The 23,334-nt window shown below is 38.0% G+C and overlaps 1 pseudogene; it reads right to left on the bottom strand.

Moving 5' to 3' along the window:
- Positions 1–806: 806 nt before the first annotated feature.
- On the bottom strand, positions 807–20,106 carry LOC116881460 (annotated as a pseudogene).
- Positions 20,107–23,334: the final 3,228 nt, after the last annotated feature.

Raw genomic sequence — 23,334 nt, 5'->3', positions numbered from 1 at the left:
AGACCTTGTGTATGGTATTATGGGCTTGGTATGTGGGCTTGGAGGAGATATTCCAAGATACGTTTGGAAATCACAGAGCTGAGTCTTATGCCCAGGTTTCTTACCTAGCACTTATGCAGAAGGCTATTTAGGTTTTCCCAGTTGTGCTATGAATATGATAAATGTGCTATTAATATGGTATAACAGGGGCGCCTGGGTGGCTCAGTGGGTTAAGCCTCTGCCTTGGGCTCAGGTCATGATCTCAGAGTCCTGGGATAGAGCCTCACATCGGGCTCTCTGCTCAGTGGGGAGCCTGCTTCCCCCTCTCTCTCTGCCTGCTGCTCTGCCTACTTGTGATCTCTGTCTGTCAAAAATAAATAAACTCTCTTTAAAAAATGATAAAATAGATAAAATGATTTTTTGTTTTTTTTTTAAGTTAAAAATTCCTTAATTTTTTTTTGTTCCTGGCACCTCTACCACAATTCACAGGGCAATATATCTGACGTAATGAAAAGAAAAAGAAAAAGAAAAAGAAAAAGCTACAACAGATAGAAGACCTCTGGAATGTACATCTGATTGACACCACATTGCATTAATCAACAGCTGCACTTTCTGCAAACTGTGGCTATGACAGTCCTGAACAAGAAGTGTTTCCTGTTTAAGCTGCAGTAACTTTTCTGACTATGGATCGTTGTTCCTTCTGTGGCAGATTTTTATAGTTCTTCTAATGCATTTGGGACAACTGTCACAAAGTAACCTACTGCTTTCCTGTTAATTCCATACTCTCTCTCCTGCTAAGAACTTAGCCCCTTTCCCCTGAAAATTTTTTAGAAACTTCTGCTACCATATCCACCACTTCCCCACCAGATCCATAACCACCACTATAGGAATTGCCCGAGCTTTTTCCACCAAAACTGCCCCCCTTCATGGTTCCATAATTTGATTGTTGTTGTCCACTATAATTTCCACAATCATAGTTACCACCACGACCATCACGGTTAGCTCCAAAATTTCCTCCTTCATTGTGATCATCATATCCTCTACCACCACCACCACCACCATATCTGCCTCCATGGTCTCCATATTGTGGTCCACCACCACCATAACCTCCTCTATTACTATAAGCAGGACCACCACCATCGTTGCCACCATTACCTCCAAATCCATTCTATCCTCTATCACCTCCTCCCTAACTACCTCTGCTGCTACATCCTCCACCGCCATAGCCTCCTCTTCCACCAAAGTTTCCACCATGGCTAAAGTTACCACCACATCCAAAGTTTCCTCCCTGACCCATGAAGTTGCCAGATCCACTTCCATGACCTCTTTGTGATCCAGGAGACTGCATTTCTTGTTTAGAAAGGGCCTTTTTTACTTCACAGTTATGCCCATTAATAGTGTGGTATTTTTGAATAACAATTTTATCAACTCTATCATGATCATCAAAAGTTACAAAAGCAGGGGGAGGAGTCAAGATGGCGGAGAAGTAGCAGCTGAGACTACTTCAGGTTGCGGGAGATCAGCTAGATAGCTTATCTAAAGATTGCAAACACTTACAAATCCAACGGGAGATCGAAGAGAAGAAGAACAGCAATTCTAGAAACAGAAAATCAACCACTTTCTGAAAGGTAGGACTGGCGGAGAAGTGAATCCAAAGGGACGGGAAGATAGACCCCGGGGGGAGGGGCCGGCTCCCGGCAAGCGGCGGAGCAACGGAGCACAAAATCGGGACTTTTAAAAGTCTGTTCTGCTGAGGGACATTGCTCCAGAGGCTTAACTGGGGTGAAGCCCACGCGGGGACAGTGTGGCCTCAGGTCCCGCAGGGTCACAGAAGGATCGGGGTGTCTGAGTGTCGTAGAGCTTGCAGGTATTAGAACGGGGAAGCCGGCTACAGAGACGGAGCCAAGGAGTGAGCTCACAGCTCGGGCTTACCTTGAACCGGTCGCAGGCTCGGTGAGCTCGGAGCGCGGCCAGAGGCCAGGCAGACGGGAGCAATTGGACGCTGTTCCCTGAGGGCGCACTGAGGAGTGGGACCCTGAGCTCTAGGCTCCTCCGGGCCGGAGACTGGGAGGCCGCCATCTTCCTTCCCGTCCTCTGGACTCTACGGAAAGCGCTCAGGGAACAAAAGCTCCCGAAAGCAAACCCGAGCGGATTACTCAGCCCGGCCGCTGGTAAGGGCGGTGCAACTCCGCCTGGGGCAAAGACACTTGAGAATCACTACAACAGGCCCCTCCCCCAGAAGATCAACAAGAAACCCAGCCAGGACCAAGTTCACTTACGAGGAGTGCAGTTTCAATACCAAGGAGAACAGCGGAATTCCAGAGGAGGAGAAAGCAAAGCACGGAACTCATGGCTTTCTCCCCATGATTCTTTAGCCTTGCAGTTAATTTAATTTTTTTTCTTTTTCAATTTTTTTTTCTCTTCTTCTGCTAAATTTTTTTAACTTTTACCCTTTTCTTTTTTAACGTTTTTTAACTAGTTTATCTAATATATATATATATATTTTTTCCTTTTTATATTTTTTTCATTATTGGTTTTCTTTTTTTATTTGTTTCTTTTTTCTTTTTTTTTTTTCTTTCTGAACCTCTTTTTATCCCCTTCCCCCACCCCCTTCACGATTTGGGATCTCTTCTGATTTGGCTAAAGCATATTTTCCTGGGGTTGTTGCCACCCTTTTAGTATTTTACTTGCTCCTTCATATACTCTTATCTGGACAAAATGACAAGGTGGAAAAATTCACCGCAAAAAAAAGAACAAGAGGCAGTACCAAAGGCTAAGGACCTAATCAATACAGACATTGGTAATATGTCAGATCTAGAGTTCAGAATGACGATTCTCAAGGTTCTAGCTGGGCTCGAAAAAGGCATGGAAGATATTAGAGAAACCCTCTCGGAGAGATAAAAGCCCTTTCTGGAGAAATAAAAGAACTAAAATCTAATCAAGTTGAAATAAAAAAAGCTATTAATGAGGTGCAATCAAAAATGGAGGCTCTCACTGCTAGGATAAATGAGGCAGAAGAAAGAATTAGCGATATAGAAGACCAAATGACAGAGAATAAAGAAGCTGAACAAAAGAGGGACAAACAACTACTGGACCACGAGGGCAGAATTCGAGAGATAAGTGACACCATAAGACGAAACAACATTAGAATAATTGGGATTCCAGAAGAAGAAGAAAGAGAGAGGGGAGCAGAAGGTATATTGGAGAGAATTACTGGAGAGAATTTCCCCAATATGGCAAAGGGAACAAGCATCAAAATCCAGGAGGTTCAGAGAACCCCACTCAAAATCAATAAGAATAGGTCCACACCCCGTCACCTAATAGTAAAATTTACAAGTCTTAGTGACAAAGAGAAAATCCTGAAAGCAGCCCGGGAGAAGAAGTCTGTAACATACAATGGTAAAAATATTAGATTGGCAACAGACTTATCCACAGAGACCTGGCAGGCCAGAAAGAGCTGGCATGATATATTCAGAGTACTAAACGAGAAAAACATGCAGCCAAGAATACTATATCCAGCTAGGCTATCATTGAAAATAGAAGGAGAGATTAAAAGCTTCCAGGACAAACAAAAACTGAAAGAATTTGCAAACACCAAGCCAGCTCTACAGGAAATATTGAAAGGGGTCCTCTAAGCAAAGAGAGAGCCTAAAAGCAGTAGATCAGAAAGGAACAGAAACAATATACAATAACAGTCACCTTACAGGCAATACAATGGCACTAAATTCATATCTCTCAATAGTTACCCTGAATGTTAATGGGCTAAATGCCCCAATCAAAAGACACAGGGTATCAGAATGGATAAAAAAAACAAAACCCATCTATATGTTGCCTACAAGAAACTCATTTTAAACCCGAAGACACCTTCAGATTTAAAGTCAGGGGGTGGAAAAGAATTTACCATGCTAATGGACATCAGAAGAAAGCAGGAGTGGCAATCCTTATATCAGATCACTTAGATTTTAAACCAAAGACTTTAATAGATGAAGATGGACACTATATCATACTCAAAGGATCTGTCCAACAAGAAGATCTAACAATTGTAAATATCTATGCCCCTAACGTGGGAGCAGCCAACTATATAAACCAATTAATAACAAAATCAAAGAAACACATCGACAATCATACAATAATAGTAGGGGACTTTAACACTCCCCTCACTGAAATGGACAGATCATCCAAGCAAAAGATCAACAAGGAAATAAAGGCCTTAAATGACACACTGGACCAGATGGACATCACAGATATATTCAGAACATTTCATCCCAAAGCAACAGAATACACATTCTTCTCTAGTGCACATGGAACATTCTCCAGAATAGATCACATCCTTGGTTCTAAATCAGGTCTTAACTGTTATCAAAAGATTGGGATCATTCCTTGCATATTTTCAGACCACAATGCTCTGAAGCTAGAACTCAATCGCAAGAGGAAATTTGGAAAGAACCCAAATACATGGCGACTAAACAGCATCCTTCTAAAGAATGAATGGGTCAACCAGGAAATTAAAGAAGAATTGAAAAAATTCATGGAAACAAATGATAATGATAATACAACAGTTCAAAATCTGTGGGACACAACAAAGGCAGTCCTGAGAGGAAAATATATAGCGGTACAAGCCTTTCTCAAGAAACAAGAAAGGTCTCAGGTACACAACCTAACCCTACACCTAAAGGAGCTGGAGAAAGAACAAGAAAGAAAGCCTAAACCTAGCAGGAGAAGAGAAATCATAAAGATCAGAGCAGAAATCAATGAAATAGAAACCAAAAAAAGTAATAGAACAAATCAACGAAACTAGGAGCTGTTTCTTTGAAAGAATGAATAAGATTGATAAACCCCTGGCCAGACTTATCAAAAAGAAAAGAGAAAGGTCCCAAATAAATAAAATCATGAATGAAAGAGGAGAGATCACAACTAACACCAAGAAATACAGACAATTATAAGAACATATTATGAGCAACTCTATGCCAACAAATTTGACAATCTGGAAGAAATGGATGCATTCCTAGAGACATATAAACTACCACAACTGAACCAGGAAGAAATAGAAAGCCTCAACAGACCCATAACCAGTAAGGAGATTGAAACAGTCATCAAAAATCTCCAAACAAACAAAAGCCCAGGGCCAGATGGCTTCCCGGGGGAATTCTACCAAATATTTAAAGAAGAACTAATTCCTATTCTCCTGAGACTGTTCCAAAAAATAGAAATGGAAGGAAAACTTCCAAACTCATTTTATGAGGCCAGCATCACCTTGATCCCCAAACCAGACAAGGATCCCATCAAAAAAGAGAACTACAGACCAATATCCTTGATGAACACAGATGCAAAAATTCTCACCAAAATACTAGCCAATAGGATTCAACAGTACATTAAAAGGATTATTCACCACGACCAAGTGGGATTTATTCCAGGGCTGCAAGGTTGGTTCAACATCCGCAAATTAATCAATGTGATACAACACATTAATAAAAGAAAAAACAGGAACCATATGATACTCTCAATAGATGCTGAAAAAGCATTTGACAAAGTACAGCATCCCTTCCTGATCAAAACTCTTCAAAGTGTAGGGATAGAGGGCACATACCTCAATATTATCAAAGCCATCTATGAAAAACCCATCGCAAATATCATTCTCAATGGAGAAAAACTGAAAGCTTTTCCGCTAAGGTCAGGAACACGGCAAGGATGTCCGTTATCACCACTGCTATTCAACATAGTACTAGAAGTCCTAGCCTCAGCAATCAGACAACAAAAAGAAATTAAAGGCATCCATATCGGCAAAGAAGAAGTCAAACTATCACTCTTCGCAGATGATATGATACTATACGTGGAAAAGCCAAAAGACTCCACTCCAAAACTGCTAGAACTGGTACAGGAATTCAGTATAGTGTCAGGATACAAAATCAATGCACAGAAATCAGTCGCATTTCTCTAGACCAACAACAAGACAGAAGAAAGAGAAATTAAGGAGTCCATCCCATTTACAATTGCACCCAAAACTATAAGATACCTGGGAATAAACCTAACCAAAGAGACTAAGAATCTATACACAGAAAACTATAAAGTACTCATGAAAGAAATTGAGGAAGACACAGAGAAATGGAAAAATGTTCCATGCTCCTGGATTGGAAGAATAAATATTGTGAAAATGTCTATGCTACCTAAAGCAATCTACACATTTAATGCAATTCCTATCAAAGTACCACCCATTTTTTTCAAAGAAATGGAACAAATAATCCTAAAATTTATATGGAACCAGAAAAGACCACGAATAGCCAAAGGAATATTGAAAAAGAAAGCCAGAGTTGGTGGCATCACAATTCCGGACTTCAAGCTCTATTACAAAGCTGTTATCATCAAGACAGCATGGTACTGGCACAAAAACAGACACATAGATCAATGGAACAGAATAGAGAGCCCAGAAATAGACCCTCAACTCTATGGTCAACTAATCTTCGACAAAGCAGGAAAGAATGTCCAATGGAAAAAAGACAGCCTCTTCAACAAATGGTGTTGGGAAAATTGGACAGCCACATGCAGAAAAGTGAAATTGGATCATTTCCTTACACCACACACGAAAATAGACTCAAAATGGATGAAGGACCTCAATGTGAGAAAGGAATCCATCAACATCCTTGAGGAGAACACAGGCAGCAACCTCTTTGACCTCAGCCGCAGCAACATCTTCCTAGGAACATCGCCAAAGGCAAGGGAAGCAAAGGGAAAAATGAACTATTGGGATTTTATCAAGATCAAAAGCTTTTGCACAGCAAAGGAAACAGTTAACAAAACCAAAAGACAACTGACAGAATGGGAGAAGATATTTGCAAACGACATATCAGATAAAGGGCTAGTGTCCAAAATGTATAAAGAACTTAGCAAACTCAACACCCAAAGAACAAATAATCCAATCAAGAAATGGGCAGAAGACATGAACAGACATTTCTGCAAAGAAGACATCCAGATGGCCAACAGACACATGAAAAAGTGTTCCATATCACTCGGCATCAGGGAAATACAAATCAAAACCACAATGAGATACCACCTCACACCAGTCAGAATGGCTAAAATTAACAAGTCCGGAAATGACAGATGCTGGCGAGGATGCGGAGAAAGGGGAACCCTCCTACACTGTTGGTGGGAATGCAAGCTGGTGCAACCACTCTGGAAAACAGCATGGAGGTTCCTCAAAATGTTGAAAATAGAACTACCCTATGACCCAGCAATTGCACTGCTGGGTATTTACCCTAAAGATACAAACGTAGTGATCCGAAGGGGCACGTGCACCCGAATGTTTATAGCAGCAATGTCTACAATAGCCAAACTATGGAAAGAACCTAGATGTCCATCAACAGACGAATGGATAAAGAAGATGTGGTATATATATACAATGGAATACTATGCAGCCATCAAAAGAAATGAAATCTTGCCATTTGCGACGACGTGGATGGAACTAGAGGGTATCATGCTTAGCGAAATAAGTCAATCAGAGAAAGACAACTATCATATGATCTCCCTGATATGAGGGAGAGGAGATGCAACATGGGGGGTTAATGTGGTAGGAGAAGAGTAAATGAAACAAGTTGGGATTGGGAGGGAGACAAACCATAAGTGACTCTTAATCTCACAAAACAAACTGAGGGTTGCTGGGGGGGGGGTGTTATGGACATTGGGTAGGGTATGTGCTATGGTGAGTGCTGTGAAGTGTGTAAACGTGGAGATTCACAGACCTGTACCCCTGGGGGAAAATATATATATATATGTTTATAAAAAATAAAATTATATAAAAAAAAATTTACAAAAGCAAATCCTTTTTTTTTTTCACTCTGCCTGTCTTCCCTAATTTCTATGGTTTCAACCTTGCCATACTTTTCAAAGTAGTCTCTCAAGTTATATTCTTCTGTGTCTTTAATACCACCAACAAGAAATTTCTTCACTATTAGATGGGCACCAGTCTTTACAGAATCCTCTCTAGAAACACCTCTCTTTGGTTCCACTACATACCCACTAACCTTGTGTGGTCAGGCACACATTTGCTGCACCAACCTCTTCAACACAAGAGTAAGTCACAAAACCAAAAGCCTTGGAATGTCTCTCATCACCACACTATCTGTAAGTGAACCCCATTTTTCAAAATATTCTCTTAAACTATCATTTGTAGTTTCAAAGCTCAAACCACCAGTAAACAGTTTTCTCAAGCGCTCTGGTTTCTTTGGATCATGGCTCCCTCCTCCCGGCAGTAGCAGCAATGGCAGGGTCAGACGGTGGGTAACAGGGAGGTGGTTTTACCTCTATTTTGAGACTGGACTCACCTCTTCCAACTTGAGTTCAATATGGGCCAGATAAAATGATTTTGGAGAGACAAAGACTAGATTTATTTTTTTTTCAGAAGGCTATAATAATTTTAAACTAAATTATTTTCAGTTAAACCTTCAGGATTTAAGCTGAATTTTTAAATTAAAGAATTTGGATAGACCAAGATTACAAAGTTAATTCAAGTGTGAGAAATAATAAGTCAAAGTATGAAACTAGAATAGCAAAGGCTTTCTTAGAGACCTGTTTATGGAACTCAGACAACAAATGCAGAGAATGACATAAGGAAGCCAAGAAATATGTAATCCAACTCAATCATGCGATAGTTAACAAAACTGAAACATCTTGTCTTTTTCACTAAATCATTAACTGCATCTGAAGGATAGTGAAGAGAAGCCCTAATTATTGAAAGTAAGTTTAGGAAGATATATCTGGCAATTGTGTGTAGAAGATTATGTGTAGATCCCCAAAGATCATCTGGGAATTCTTAAAGGGCTGAAACTCCAATCAATATTGTAACAGTAGAAATTCAAATACATGAGTAAACATTGCAAAAGAAACATCAGGAAATCATAATTGGCTGGAGAATTGGATAAAAAGGAGAGACAGAAATAAAATAATAGTTCAAGTTAATATTTTAAGTTCCAGAGACTTGACATATGTTTTCCATTGATGAAACAGGAAGCAGGGTCAGGTAGGTACTAGATAGGGTAGGCCTAGTTTCAGACATACTAACTTTGGGTTGACTCTGGGATAATTCAGTACGTCAGTTCCCAAGCCTGAGGGAGAGATAGGAAGAGGAGACATAGACTGAGATGCTATGCATCTCATATAGGCTGAACCTATATAAGGAATAAACTCTTGGGAAAGAAAGATAGAAAGAAAACGGCACAGGGGGCCAAGACAGACCCCTGACCAATGATCACAGCTGGTTTCAGAGGAAAGGAAACCAATGAGGGAGTATCTGGAACAAAACAAAACAAACAAACAAAAAAAACAAAGAGCTGAAAATATGATAGTGTTGATCTTGGAAGAACTCTTCATTTCAAAGATAGTTGGAAAGTGTGTCCACTGTGTCTACGTCTATCAACTTCAAAAGACTAGTTTCTGTGTCAGTATCTGGTTCCAGTCTTTTGTGAAAAATTATGGTTCCAGTCTTTTGTGAAAAATTATAGAAAGTTCAGCGAAGAATGTTGAAAGAAGAAAAACCACATTAGACGAATTCATCCTCAGAAACACAAAACGTATTAAAATATTTCATTAAAATTTTGGTTTTTAAGTATGTTCAGACTACTTGTAAATATTAGAAATCAAACTTTTTATTGCTGTGAAACCCCTCTATTTTGAAGATTTGTGACTAAGGCAAAAATTCAGTCTGTAGTCTGACTCCGTGGAAAAGCCTACACTAATCTGGTTAAATAGCCTAAACACAGTGACAAATCTGGATACCAACGTCATCAGAGGAGCTACATATAATCTTAAAAAGGGAGGGAAGCCAGTGTCAGAAGTTGTTGAAATGCAAAAGCTGAGACTCATCAGTGTTGCTTTCAAACCATTCACTGATTCAATGAATACTGATTTCTAAATCAGAATGAATTATACACTATAAATGCTGAGCCAACGTAGCCTACAATTAGTTTTCTTGATTAGGATCAAAGTTGTTAATGTGAATTATTTTTTTCTTTTGTTCATTAGTTCAGAATGAAGTGAGTCATGACTGACTAAGTGGATAATTTTGGGACGTTCACTTTTAATTTCTGTCTGTAAAATGAGGGGATGATAGTGGATGATCTGAAGTCCCTATTGTCTTATAAAAAGGTAGTTTCTAAATTATTGAACTGGGGTGATAATATGTTCTTATCAAATCTTCTGCAACCTGACTTTTCACATAGATGTTATCTAGATATGGATGTAGGCATGGGAAATGTAACATGATCTAGGTAAAGCACTGAATTCAATCATCAGACTGAAGCAAAATTGATAACACAAGGTGCATCACCAGGCTTCTAGGAAGAGACAGCCATAAGATTTATGTTTTATGGGGCCAATAAGTGTATTTCTGAGCACATCCTCTGACTTCCATTCAATAAAATTAGAAGTTAATTATAAAAGTACTTAAAAATGAAATATTAACAATCTAATGAAAGACGAAATCAAGACACAATTTAAATTGCAAACATTCCTTAACATATATAAGGAGATTATTCTTGAAGAGCGTGAAAACTTAGGAACAGTAAATGAATACAAATTAAAACAAAATGCCATCAGATTGCCAATATTTCTAAAAGCATTAGAAGAGCCAGGGTTGGCAACTATAGAGAAATGGGTGCTGCCACATACTGTTGATAGGACTTTAACATGGCAAATCCCAGTTAGGGGGGCAGTTTGGCAGTAAGTTAAAAACTTCGGCTCAGGTCATGGTCCCAGGGTCCTGGGATCGAGCCCCACATTGGGCTCTCTGCTCAGCGGGGAGCCTGCTTCTCCCTCTCTCTCTCTGCCTGCCTTGCTGCCTACTTGTGATCTCTCTCTCTGTCAAATAAATAAATAAAATCTTTAAAAAAATAAAATCTTAAAAAAAATAAAGAATGAGGTGGATCTACATGTGCTGATATGGAAAGATATTATTCTTCAGTGAAAAATGATGTTTCAAAACCTATTATACTATGACCTCCCTAGGTGTAACCCACCTTTATAATATGTACTTACCTATACTATAGAAATGAGCAAGCCCATAGAGTATTGTATACATTAAGATGTAATAGTAGTTATCTGTGGCAAGTGGCTTTGGGAAGTAATGGGGGAACCTACATTTCATTATTATAAAATTTTGTAGTAGTCTGAATTTGAGAAAATTAATTTCAAATAATAGAATAGCTTAACATGAATTTAATGAGTAAAAAGTTAACACTTCATTATTATTACTCTTTGGTGACTTTTATATTACATATGAATTCTTCACAATAAAGCATTATATAGACATTGCTCTACATTGGCTATTGCTGCATGTACTTAAGCATACTATTTAAAAATAATTTAATAGCTCGGGGTGCCTGGCTAGCTCGGTCAGTGGAGCATGTGACTCTTAAACTCAGGGTCCTGAGTTTAAGCCCCACATTCGGGGTAAAACCTACTTAAGATACAATACAATATAATACAATATAATTAAATTAAATTAAATAATTAAAATAAATTAAATAAGGTAATTAAAATGAAATTTAAAAAAAATTAAAAGTGATAAATTTAAGTCATTTAAAAAATCCTAAATGGAAAGCTTGCTCTATTCGAAAAGCAAACTTAAAATATAAAAAAAAACAACTAAAAATTATGTAAATACTAAAGGATATTAATCCTCAGAAGTAATCAAAGAATCAAAGAAATCAAGAATATGGCATTGTACTATCAAAACTAAAATGCGTAACAGTTAATATTTGTGAGAGTTTGATCACAAAGCACTTTTATATATTGCTGATGGTAACAATTTTTCTTATGGTGTTATATATCATATATATATACACACACACACACACACATAGCTACATAAAAGCTGAAAGTAAATATTTTAGAGTATTAAAAATGTTAATCTCCAAATAATATTTTAGACTTGTTATTCTCCTCTGAACTTTAAATACATTCCAGCAGTTGGAATTCATTATCTACATTACTTCTGTAGTGAGATAAATATAAAAGGATGTTGAAAGTAGTATTTAAAGACCTTACTGTATTCACTAGAATTATCAGAGGTACTCTGACTTCTCTCATTTAGTGAATCTTATACATTAGCCACTTCTGTATGAAGGGGCCTTTCTCTCACTTCTCTAAAGGATGCAGTGACCTTCAGTTTATGTATAAGGAATTATGAGATGATACCACACGATGACTGGCGTTTTGGCTGAATCTTGGCAGGTGCTTCCATAGCCTCTGCCCAGTACCAAGCTTAGCAGGGCTGAATCACCAGTCTCTTCTCCACTTGGAAATTTTTGATATTAATCATTCTCCACCACCTTTAACCATACAAATTCTTCTAACAAATGCAGGTTTATTGCTGTCATAGGGCTTATAAATGAGACGAAAAGGCAAAGGTCTGTCTCAGTCTCACTTCGTTTCTTTTGAGACTACATCACTGGGGAAAAAAATAAAACAGTCTACGGTCTGTGGTATTACGGGTTTAAGGCTCTGTGCAACTCTGCATGCATAAGCATCTTTGGCCTAAATCCTTCAGGTTTCTCTGTCATGCACGCGCACGCGTCGCGTGCTCGCGCACACACATACACACACCCCTCTAGCGTGGCATCACGGGCTGATACAATGACAGAGCCAAAAGAGATGATTAGATCCTGTCATCCAGCAGTTTTAGGATCATGATCCTTGGAGCATTTGGGCTCTGTGTAGCTTCTCAAGGAAACCTAGGAAAGCAGGAGGATGTTCAGAGAGTAGACAACTGAGCCACTGTAGCTCTGGTTTAAATAAAAATTTTACTTCACTTTCATTTTTCATACAGCCCAGGCGCAGCCACCTAAAAAAAATATCTCAACCACTGATCAAGTCCATTTTACTCATTTAATAGGTTAGGAAACAAGTTCCCAGAAAGTTCAGTTACTTCACCAAGGTTATAAGCCTACGGCAGAGATAGGATAAAAGATCTAGATTTTTAATTCCAGATGGAAATTGGAAAGCTAGTGACAGTGGCAATTCTCTGTAATTCTGAATTTTCCATGAGTTGCTATAGCTTATGAAACTCACATTATGAAGAAGCAATTAAGAAAATGGAGAGGTAACCAGGCAACAATAGTGCCATTTTCTTAACAGTGTGAGTGATATTACGCAGGCATAGGTTACTTCTGCTTCAACTGAGCTGGTGCATATATGGGAGAAGACACGTTGAGCATCTGCTGGGAAATAGGACAGACCTTTTTCTACACACCTGTTCTGCAGAAGAATATCTATAATGAAAGCTCCAGCAGCTTGCTCCTATATGACTGCCAAAATCTGAACAAGTAATACCCCCTGGACATATCATAACATAAGGCAAAGCTGGATCTGTGCTACGGCTCTAAAAAGAAAAAAAGAAGAAGAAGAAAAGAAAAAGAAAAAGGTGAGGTTTAGTTGGAAAATCACATGAGTAGAATTATATAGAATCCTGTGTACCATTCTCTGTCCCCTGGGCTTTAGTTTTCCTAATCTGTAATGAGGGGAATGAGATTGAGCTCTAAAATAATTTTCAATGCTTACATACTCAGTTATGTTAGTTGGAATGTGGTATTTTTTGTTTGCTTTTAAAATCAGATTCAATGTCAAGAGGGAAAAAGCCAAAAGGAAGAAAAATATGAGCAACTATCTTAGAGACACATTATCAAGCATTTGTATTATTTTTTAAAAAATACTATCTCAGACAAGCTATGACATGACCATGGATATTGTTTAAAAGGACACTTTTGAATAGAATAGGAAATATACAAAACAATTTACTTTTAGATATGAGACGGGTGTGTGTACATGTCATATCAATTGCATGTGTACACCTAGACAGTTCAACCACAATTAAAGGAAAAAAGCATGCCAACATGTAGACTTATCTCCCTCAAATTCCTAACAATAACCTCAAGTGAGTCCTTAATGTTGACAGCAGTCAGTGTATTTCCCTGGTCATCTTATTTTTCTACTCACCCAGAAGACTACTTCATATTTTAGTCCCTCACTTCAAATTCTGTCTTCTGACACCCACCTCCTCCCCACTCTTCACTCTCAGCTGATACTTTTGCTTCCTATTTCTCTGAGATTGAAGCAATCTGCAGAAAACTTCCACAGCTCCCACTCACATACTGGCATCGCAAACCCATATATTCTGACTTCCTGTCTGATACTCTACTAAACTAACTGCACTCCCAGCTAAGCCCATCTCCTCTGCTTAGACACCAATTTCCATTCCTTCCACCTACTACAGCCTGATAATTCTCCCATCTCTCCTTACAGAATCAAGTCCAGCCTCCCATCACCATGCAAGCATTAACTACTAAAAAATTGGAAAGAAGAAAGAAAAAAAAAAAAAGCAACCTCTTTTGGATCCAGTTCTCCTGATATTTTTTCTCCTCAATTTTTTGTTCCCTTTTGCTCCAAAATTCCACAAAAGTACAGTCAATAGTAACATTTCTAATTCCTCTTCTTAAATCTTCCATAAATTTTGTGGTTTCGTTTGTTTAGTTCCATACCTCCACAAAGTCTTGTACTAAAATTATCCATGTTCTCTTTACTGCCAACATCAACAGTGGATTCTTAGTTTTCATCTTACTTGCTACATTAGAGACATTTGACATAATTGCTTGTGCTCTTCTCCTAGATATGCTATCTTCACTTGGTTTCCAGGGCGGTAGAGGTTGATTGTTCAACCTTACTAGATGCTCCTTCTTAATCTCTGTTATGTCTCCCTCTCATGTCCTGAACTTTTAACTTTGGAAAGGTCTGTGACTCAATCTTTGGGCCCTTATCTTCTTTATTTTTTCTTCTTCTTCGTCATCTTCTCTTCTTTGTCTTTATTCCTTACCCCTGGTGATCTCACCCATTTCATGGTTTTAAATATTATCAATACACTCATACCTCCTAAATGCATATCTCTCATCCAGATATCTGTCCATAACTCCAGGCATTTATATCACATCTGTCTTCTTTTTTTAATTATTTTTATTTTTTATTTTTATTTTTTTAAATGATTTTATTTATTTATTTGACAGAGAGAGATCACAAGTAGGCAGAGAGGCAGGCAGAGAGAGAGGGGGAAAAAGGCTCCCCGCTGAGCAGAGATGCCGACATGGGGCTCAATCCCAGGACCCTGAGATCATGACCAGAGCTGAAGGCAGAGGCCCAACCCTCTGGGCCACACAGGCACCCCACATCTGTCTTCTTTACATTTCTACTTGGTCTGAAAGAATCATGTCCAAACTCAACATTCTTAAGTGAACCTTCCAATATTTGTTCCCAGACCTAACTCAACCATATAGTCTTCCCATCTCATCTGATGGGGAAAACATTAGAGGCCAAAATCTTAATATCTGTCTTTCATAACCCCACTTCAATCCACTTTCAAAGTTTATCCAGAACCTATCCATAGCTTCTCACCCTCTCCCCTGCTGTGAGTCTCTTAAGTGGCCTCTCTACTTACCAGTGTGAAGGTAGGTTTGAGGCTGACAGTGAGGAGACATGAGGCAGAAGAATTTAAAATGAAATCCAGCTAGTATGACTCTCCTGCCTAAAGCCCTTCATTTGGTAAACTCACATTTCACTAACAGTAAAACCCCAAGTCCTTACAATTATATGACAACAAGCCCAAAAAGGTATGAAATAACCTTGCTTGCCATTGCAGATATAAAAACACATCTATTTCAGCTTTTCCACATCCTTCTTTAAATGCATCTTTAAGAACTCAAAAAATTAGGAGTTCATCACTGCACAAATGCTTACAGGATAAACACCTCATTATCCTTGTAAGAAAACTATAGGGCATATGTAATTTGATTATGAGTTTGTGCCACATCTCTCAGTACCCTGTACTCTTTAAAATGCTGCTTTCATTTCACATTTTTTTCCAGTACTAATGCTTCTTTTATTCCCCCCTCTGTTAGTACTGTGTTCATTTACTTCCCTTCCTAATTTATTTGCATACCTAATTCTATAAATGTTTTATAAACATATTACCTCTCTTTGGGTACAAAAATACTGATAGTCTTTAAAGGATTTTTATATCATTGTCAATAATAAATGTCAGCTGTTTAAAGAAAAAACCTAGATTAATGTCAGGAAGGAGCCAAATCCTCCTTTTCATTTGTTCTCTGTTCTTGTTAATAGCCTGTATTATAAGATGGCATATTAAGAAAAATAGTCCCGTGTGGAGGGATTTGTAGACTTCAGTGGGGTCGTCAGTGTAGTAGACTGCACTCCTGGCCTTTCTTCCTTTGGGGGGAAAAAATTAGCTTATCAGGATTATGTGGTTTGCAAATTTGGAAAAATTTTCTTCTTTCTTCTCCATTTCAATCTGTTCCCTCTTTTTCTGCTAATAATAAGGGGTCTGACACTATGGGGGATCAGATTTCCCAGCTGAGTCACTTACTTGATGGGTAGGCCTCAGATTCATAAAGAGAGGGAATTCAGAAGCTCATTTGGCCACACATCAAAGTCCCATTTTCCTAGCTTTCATCAATTATAGAGCTGACTGACCTTTTGTTATCCATCTGTCAGTCTGCAGAGCTCTATTTCTCCACTGGTTCGGAATTCAGGCAGTGGGAGAAAGGTGTTACCAACAGGGTCCATCAAAATCCCAACATGTTTGTAACGATTCATATACTAGTTTCTAAGCATCCCATTTTTGCATGTATAGTCTGAGGGGGGAGGAGGGTGTCATGGAAAGAATGGGACTCTGGTATTAGACAATCTTGGCTTCTAATGTCAGATGCATCCCTGTGTCACCCTGAGTCAAGTTATTTAACATATCTCAGACTATTTTCCTTGATCTATACAATAGCATGAATAATGACTTCATTGCATTGTCGTGGAGTTAAAAGAAATAGTATATGCGGAGTGCTTAAAAGGAAACCTGGTACAAATGGATACTCAGAATTCCTGTCTTCCCTTTATATCAATTACCCATTAAATAAATAATTGAAATCAAATCAGAAATAATGATACTTATCAGAAGTCAGCAGAAATTTATTTACAGACTATGAAGTTGAGTGGTAGGAAGAGCATTTTGGGGGAAAAGAAAAATGGCCAGTCTTTTATTTTGGACGGAAAGCAAAATATATTTTCTTCTTGCAAAACTGAAGTAGACTAGTGAAGAAAAAAAAGGCACCAGTAAATGTGTCCAAAATTTCTATAGTCGCTGATGTGGATGGAACAAGAGGACCCTTGATTCATCCAACCCACTGCCTGTGTTCTGCATAATTACAAGTTTTTATGGCTTCTGCAAGGGTGTTGTTGATCATTATAGAACAGCAAAACCCACAAGTATTGGTGTGTGTTAGAACAGTGACACTCACTGGTTATTTCTGATATTGACAGAAGTACTTACTACCAAAAAACATCCCTTTTTAAAGTAAAATTTAAAATGATCCTCATAGATGTCAACAAGGTAAGCCAACAAGGAGATAGTCAGGGGTATCTACAGGTATCAAAAGGGAATACTGAAATCATTAAAAATACTGAATATGACAAAGGAATTCACATATACACACATACGGAATAGTCAAGGCAACTGGGGATATTTGGCCAGAAGAAGAGAGGGCATAAGCAGCCAGTGATTGCTATCTTTAAGTGACAGGAAATGATATCCTAAATTAACTTTGTAAGTGTAACTTGTAAATATTTGGACCAACATGATTGTAAGAGCTATCCAATATGGACCGAGCCTCTTTGGTTGTAGTTCCCTGCCTCTAGAGATACCCAATCATATTTGAACAGTTTTAACTGTGGTAGCCCTAGAGAGGATTCATGAATAATAGGAATTCTTGATCTTTAAAAGCATTTCAGCTTCCAGGTCCTGTTACTCAGTGCAAACCCACATTTAAATGACTTGTGAGCTAATAGTATTTCTTATAGTAAAATCTGGCTGCTTTGCTCATATGTAAATTATAAAAGACTGTTTTAATCATGAATACCCTACTGGTTCCAGAAATTGGAGGGCTTGCAAATCAGTGCCTTTGCTATTTTTCATCAGTGGTAATTATGTACTGCAATGAAATATAATAGAAGCATCTATGACTTTTTATAATTTTGCTTGTTTGTTTATTTATTTAGTAATCTCTTCACCCAATCTCTTTATTTATTTATTTAGTAATTCTTTGTGGGGCTCAAACTCATAATCCCAAGATGAAGAGTCCCATGTTCTTCTGCTTGAGCCAGCCAGGCTTCCTGCATCTACAACTTTTTATTTACAGGATGATGTCCTGTCACCGAACACAGAAACCATTAAGAATGACTGATCCTTTTTCTTCTCTTACCTCCTAATCCCGGTAAATATTTCCCGTCTCATGACACATTAATCTCGGGCTTACAGAGGAATGCAATCTGTGTGAGTACTGGTAGGACTCTACCCGGAGAGCATATTACAATTTTCTCTCCCTTTTAGACTAGCCAAAACCAAACAGAAACAACAACAACAAAAACAAACATGATTTGAATTTCAATGATTTAAATATGTTGCTTAATATTAGTCACTCTCCAAAGCATTAAAAGCAAGGGTCAATTAATCTAGGGCCAGAACCAGCCCTGGCATTGCATGGAGACATTTTCTCATTTCTTATTTTAGAGATGTTTACATTCAGGGACTCATAAAGAAACTGCTTACTTGCCTAAGGCAGGAGAGTTCTAATAAACTCATTCGTGTAATAAGAGCTTATTTTCCCTAGGTACCAAGAACATTTTTACATATAAATCAGTGTACAGAAGACCAGTTACCAACACAAGAAAAAAACAAAAAACAAAAAACAAAAAATAAAAACCTTGCTATCTACCATCACTTTATTACAGAGAATATTAAACCGATTTATTTTCTTTTCTTCATTAAACACACACACATATTTAGACAAGACACAGCATTGGAAGCATGTATAAGTAGCTGTTTTTATCATTTAACATTGGAGTGTGCTTATCACAAGAGAATTTCTAAGCTAATAAATAAAAAGAGAATCATCTAGAGAAAGTCAGCTCTGTAGACTGAGAGGAGGAGAAACAATCCCAAGAACACTGAGGGTAGAGGTAACTTAAAGGTGGGAAAAGGGAAGAGTTTGGCTCAAAGTATCCACTGGGCACCATTTTCTCAGACTCATTTTCAAACAATTAACACCTGCAAGAACAAACCCCAGAGATACGGTAAAGGTAGCTTTGAAAATTTCAACTGGATCTGATATCTAATGGAAATAGGAGTTGATGATCTATTTCACATCTATACCTTTATAGAATTACATATCTTTTAAATGACTTTTTAAAGAACTACCGGTAACTTTTTTTCTTTTTTGCTGTATGCCTTTGTGTGTGATAAAATACATTTAAAGCCTTTGACTGGTCTTACTATTCTCCCGTAATTTCTTGGCTTAAATGAGTTTTATTATTGCTAAAGGAAAAACAAAGGCTTTATCACAAGGGGGTTATAAAAAATGTGTTGGAGAAATGACAAAAGTGGCAGGCTATCAGTTGGTGAGATCTATACCCCTTGCCTCAGACATATTTCTGTCTCTTAAAGATATGCAAAAACAAGGCACAAGTTGTTTTTCAGTTTTTAAAAGTTTCAAAGGAGAATTAGAAATCAAACTGTAAGTGGGGTGCCTGGGTGGCTCAGTGGGTTAAGCCTCTGCCTTCGGCTCGGGTCATGATCTCAGGGTCCTGGGATTGAGCCCCACATCAGGCTCTCTGCTCAGCGGGGAGCCTGCTTCCTCCTCTCTCTCTGCCTGTCTCTCTGCCTACTTGTGATTTCTCTCTCTCTGTCAAATAAATAAAAATAAAAATAAAAAAAAGAAATCAAACTGTAAGTCATAGTCATTCTTTTTCAGGAAGGGGCAAAGGCATTGTGTAGGTGGTGAAAATAGAGAATTAGGTAGATTTCAGTTCTGTCAGTTTTGTTGTGTGACCCTGGGAGAGCTGCTTACACTACCGCGCCTTCTGTTTCCTCACTTGGAAAGAAATGATGATCGTTAAAATAACAACAATATTAACAATGAGAATAGTGCTTTCTCGAGGATTCAGTGTGGCCATGTTATATAAGGCACTGACACAGTAGCTGTTGCAGATGACTCCTGAAAATGTAGATGGTTTGGAGCAGAAGAGCTCCATGGCTCTCCACAAGTTTTATATTTTCCTTGTGGAAACTGTGATCAGAGTAATGACCATACTTTCAGCACGAGTCAGCTTCTGACCCCCAAGATGACCCGCAAAATGTTATAAACCATATTTTCTAAAACAGTATATAACAGTCCTTTAAAAACATCTTATTTCCACAGAGCCCAATTTCCACTCCTAGTCTTTCAATTTCTTTCTTCTTTTTCTTGTGGGGGGCGGGCAGTGGGCAGGGAGCAAAGAAAGAGGATGTGAAAGAATCTCAAGCAGGTTTTACACCCCACGTGGGCTGCTCCATGAAGCTCAATCCCATGACACTGAGACATGACCTGAGCTGAAATCAAGAGTCAGCTGCTGAACTGACTAAGCCACCCAAGTAACTCTCAATTTCTACTCCTCCCTCCAACTCTCCAAAATACGCCATCTTCCTAGGGCCTCCTCCAACAACCACACAGAGACTCTCCTGTTGGAATGCAATTACAAATGTTGGCAACATATGGTAGCAAGAATATTTAGGTAGGGAAAAAAAAAAGGATATTTAGGTGAATAATGTGAAAAATGCCAGCTCTCTTCCTTGAGTGGGTTTTTTAAGAATCTTTAAATTCTATCTGAATATATTTCCATAACACAACCTCTAACCCCCAACCCTGGATTTCTTTTATGATGAAGTAAAAGAGTGAAAAACAAGAACAACAGAAACAACAACAACAAAAATAAATGGAATCCTTGGACCTGCTCTACACGGAAGCTGGTTCTACCAAAACAACAACCTACTCCCAGAAAAATAAACAAACACAAACAAACAAAAAATAAAAACAAAACCAGAAACTACAGAGCCACAGATATCAGTTTTCTAGCAATGTAAAACCTGGATCCATTTACTGGGAACAACAACTGAGTCAGGAAGTAGGGGAAAAAATAAAAATAAAAAAAGACATTTCAATGATAGAATGACAGAATGAGTTTCAGAGCAGTATCCTCAGTCACTTTTATTTTTCTATTTAAAGGGTAGGTATTATCATGAATTCATGTCCAGGGTTCTGGGACAGAGCCCCACTTTCCCTGAGCTCTTTGCCTCATCCTATCTCTAAAGAAATGTTTTGAGAGCAAGTACGAAAGAGAGGATGCTCTTGCATAGGTAGCTAATAGTTTCTGCCTTATCCAACTACTTCTCATTTCTGCCCTAAGCAATGAACTTGAACCACAGGAAGCATTTATTTTAAAACTGCTTGCAAATGCATTTATTGTTTAAGATAAAGGGTATAATAATCTACTGTGTAACATTTGAAGGAATAAATTCCTCTCTGGTGAAGACCCATTTTGATAAAATTTGGAACAAACCTTCACTTGCTTTGTCATCCTTATATAAAGGAAGATATATGCTACCAAATTTATAGTCATTGCAACATTTAAGAAACATTTTAAACTGAATATCTGGTGAAAAGTCATGCAGTAATTCAAAAGCAACTCATTCCTGGAACCCAAAGCCCCATTTCATAATATGGGTTACTGGGGATAAGTTTGCTTATTGACATGAGTAAGAAATGTTGTGTGATGATATAAGGGCTGTAAATATGATTGACTTTATTCTTACTCTTTGAGATAAGTCTTTTTCTTTTTTTTTCTTTCTCACAAATGTTGGTGCCAAAGGTTGTGGAATTTAATAAATAAAACATAGCTCACACTTCCAAGGTAAACCATGGTAAGCCCCACAATAAATTTTAAAGCAGGATTTATTTTAACTTAAAGTCTATGATTAGGCTTTGGGGATTTTCTTAATCATTTAAATTATATTTAGTACTTTTGTGTATGAGTATATATGCGTTTGTTTCTGGGAGTTGACCCATAATTTTCATCGGTTTTCCAAAAGGGCTGGGGACTCCTAATGATTTCAAGCTACTGCTTTAAATTGCTTATCAACAAAATGTTGATGGACACATTTCCTCTGATCACTGTAAAATAAGTCATAGCTGGACCAAAATGATCTTAAAAATATCTCTATGTATTTATATATAGTTTTGATGTCTACACATTCTATCATTACCTACACAATAATTCTTTAGCACAACAAACTTTGAGAAGCACTGAGTAGCATCAAGGCAAAGACAATATATAAAGATGCTTTGATTTCCAAACATTTTATTGCACATAAAATAAGTATTATTTCCTAGTAATGAATGAATAGGAGGAAGCACATTTACATTCTTGAGTTTTAAAATCAGGCGTACTGTGGCTTCTTAGGCATTTGCAATTCAGTATAACTTCCAGAATCTCCATGTCACTTCAATAAAGGGATGCAGAAAGTTCTAAATACACTGCATACCAGTCACAAACCACAGGATTTTCCGACTACTTCCGGAGGTCTATCTATCTGTCCACCTCCTTTTCATGCCTATATTGTATATGTCAGCACACAATCAAAGCATAGATTTTCCTAGAGGTCCCTAGAATCCTCAGTCAATTCTTATGTTTGTGCACCAAGAGCACAAACATTCTCAGACTCTCCAAACTTAATAGATATTTACATTAATCTCCTACTCAGGTTCCTGACAGAGAAGAGGACAGTTTGAATCCTAGTATAACACACCTTGTCTGGTCATTCCTCTCTTTTCTTTCTCACACTTCACAATAGTGCAGAGTGTACATATTTCTCTTTTTCTTTGTATTTGCCCAGGGACTTCCCTTAGATAGATAGCATTTAAGATCTATCTACCCTTTACGTTTCTGCATGCTAGTCATGAAGCAAGTTAAGAACTAGAAAGTACCAAGAACAAAAATGTCAATAGATATGTTCACTTATGTGATTGAATGAGAGCATGCTCTAGGGTGTTACATCTTAGTGCAATGGGTATTCAGTTTTCAAGGTAACATACATACATGGTACAGAACACTGTGGTAATTATTCCTTCAAACAGCTACAGAAACTGTGTAACAATTCCTGACATCTTGGCAAAGGAAGACATGTCAAAGACACTAAGAGATAAGCAATGGGATAACCCAAGGTGTTGCAAGTGTCAGAACATGGTGGAACCTATGGCAACAGAATACAGCATCAGGCTACCTGTTTCCCATGACTATGTTTGAAAACACTTATTATTCATTTCCTCATTTAACTAGCTACGATTAAGTGCCAGCTTCTTTGAAGGTTCCCATGTTGCATAAAATTGGACTTGCCCTCTCAAAGCTCATAATCATCCTCATCATTATGTAGATCCTTTCTGTCAG

This window comes from Lontra canadensis, unplaced genomic scaffold, assembly GCF_010015895.1.
Source record: "Lontra canadensis isolate GAN:19392208 unplaced genomic scaffold, GSC_riverotter_1.0 scaffold74, whole genome shotgun sequence".
NCBI classification, from domain to species: Eukaryota; Metazoa; Chordata; class Mammalia; order Carnivora; family Mustelidae; genus Lontra; species Lontra canadensis.
Note: the sequence above shows the minus strand (reverse complement) of the source record. Positions and strands in the feature narration are given on the sequence as shown.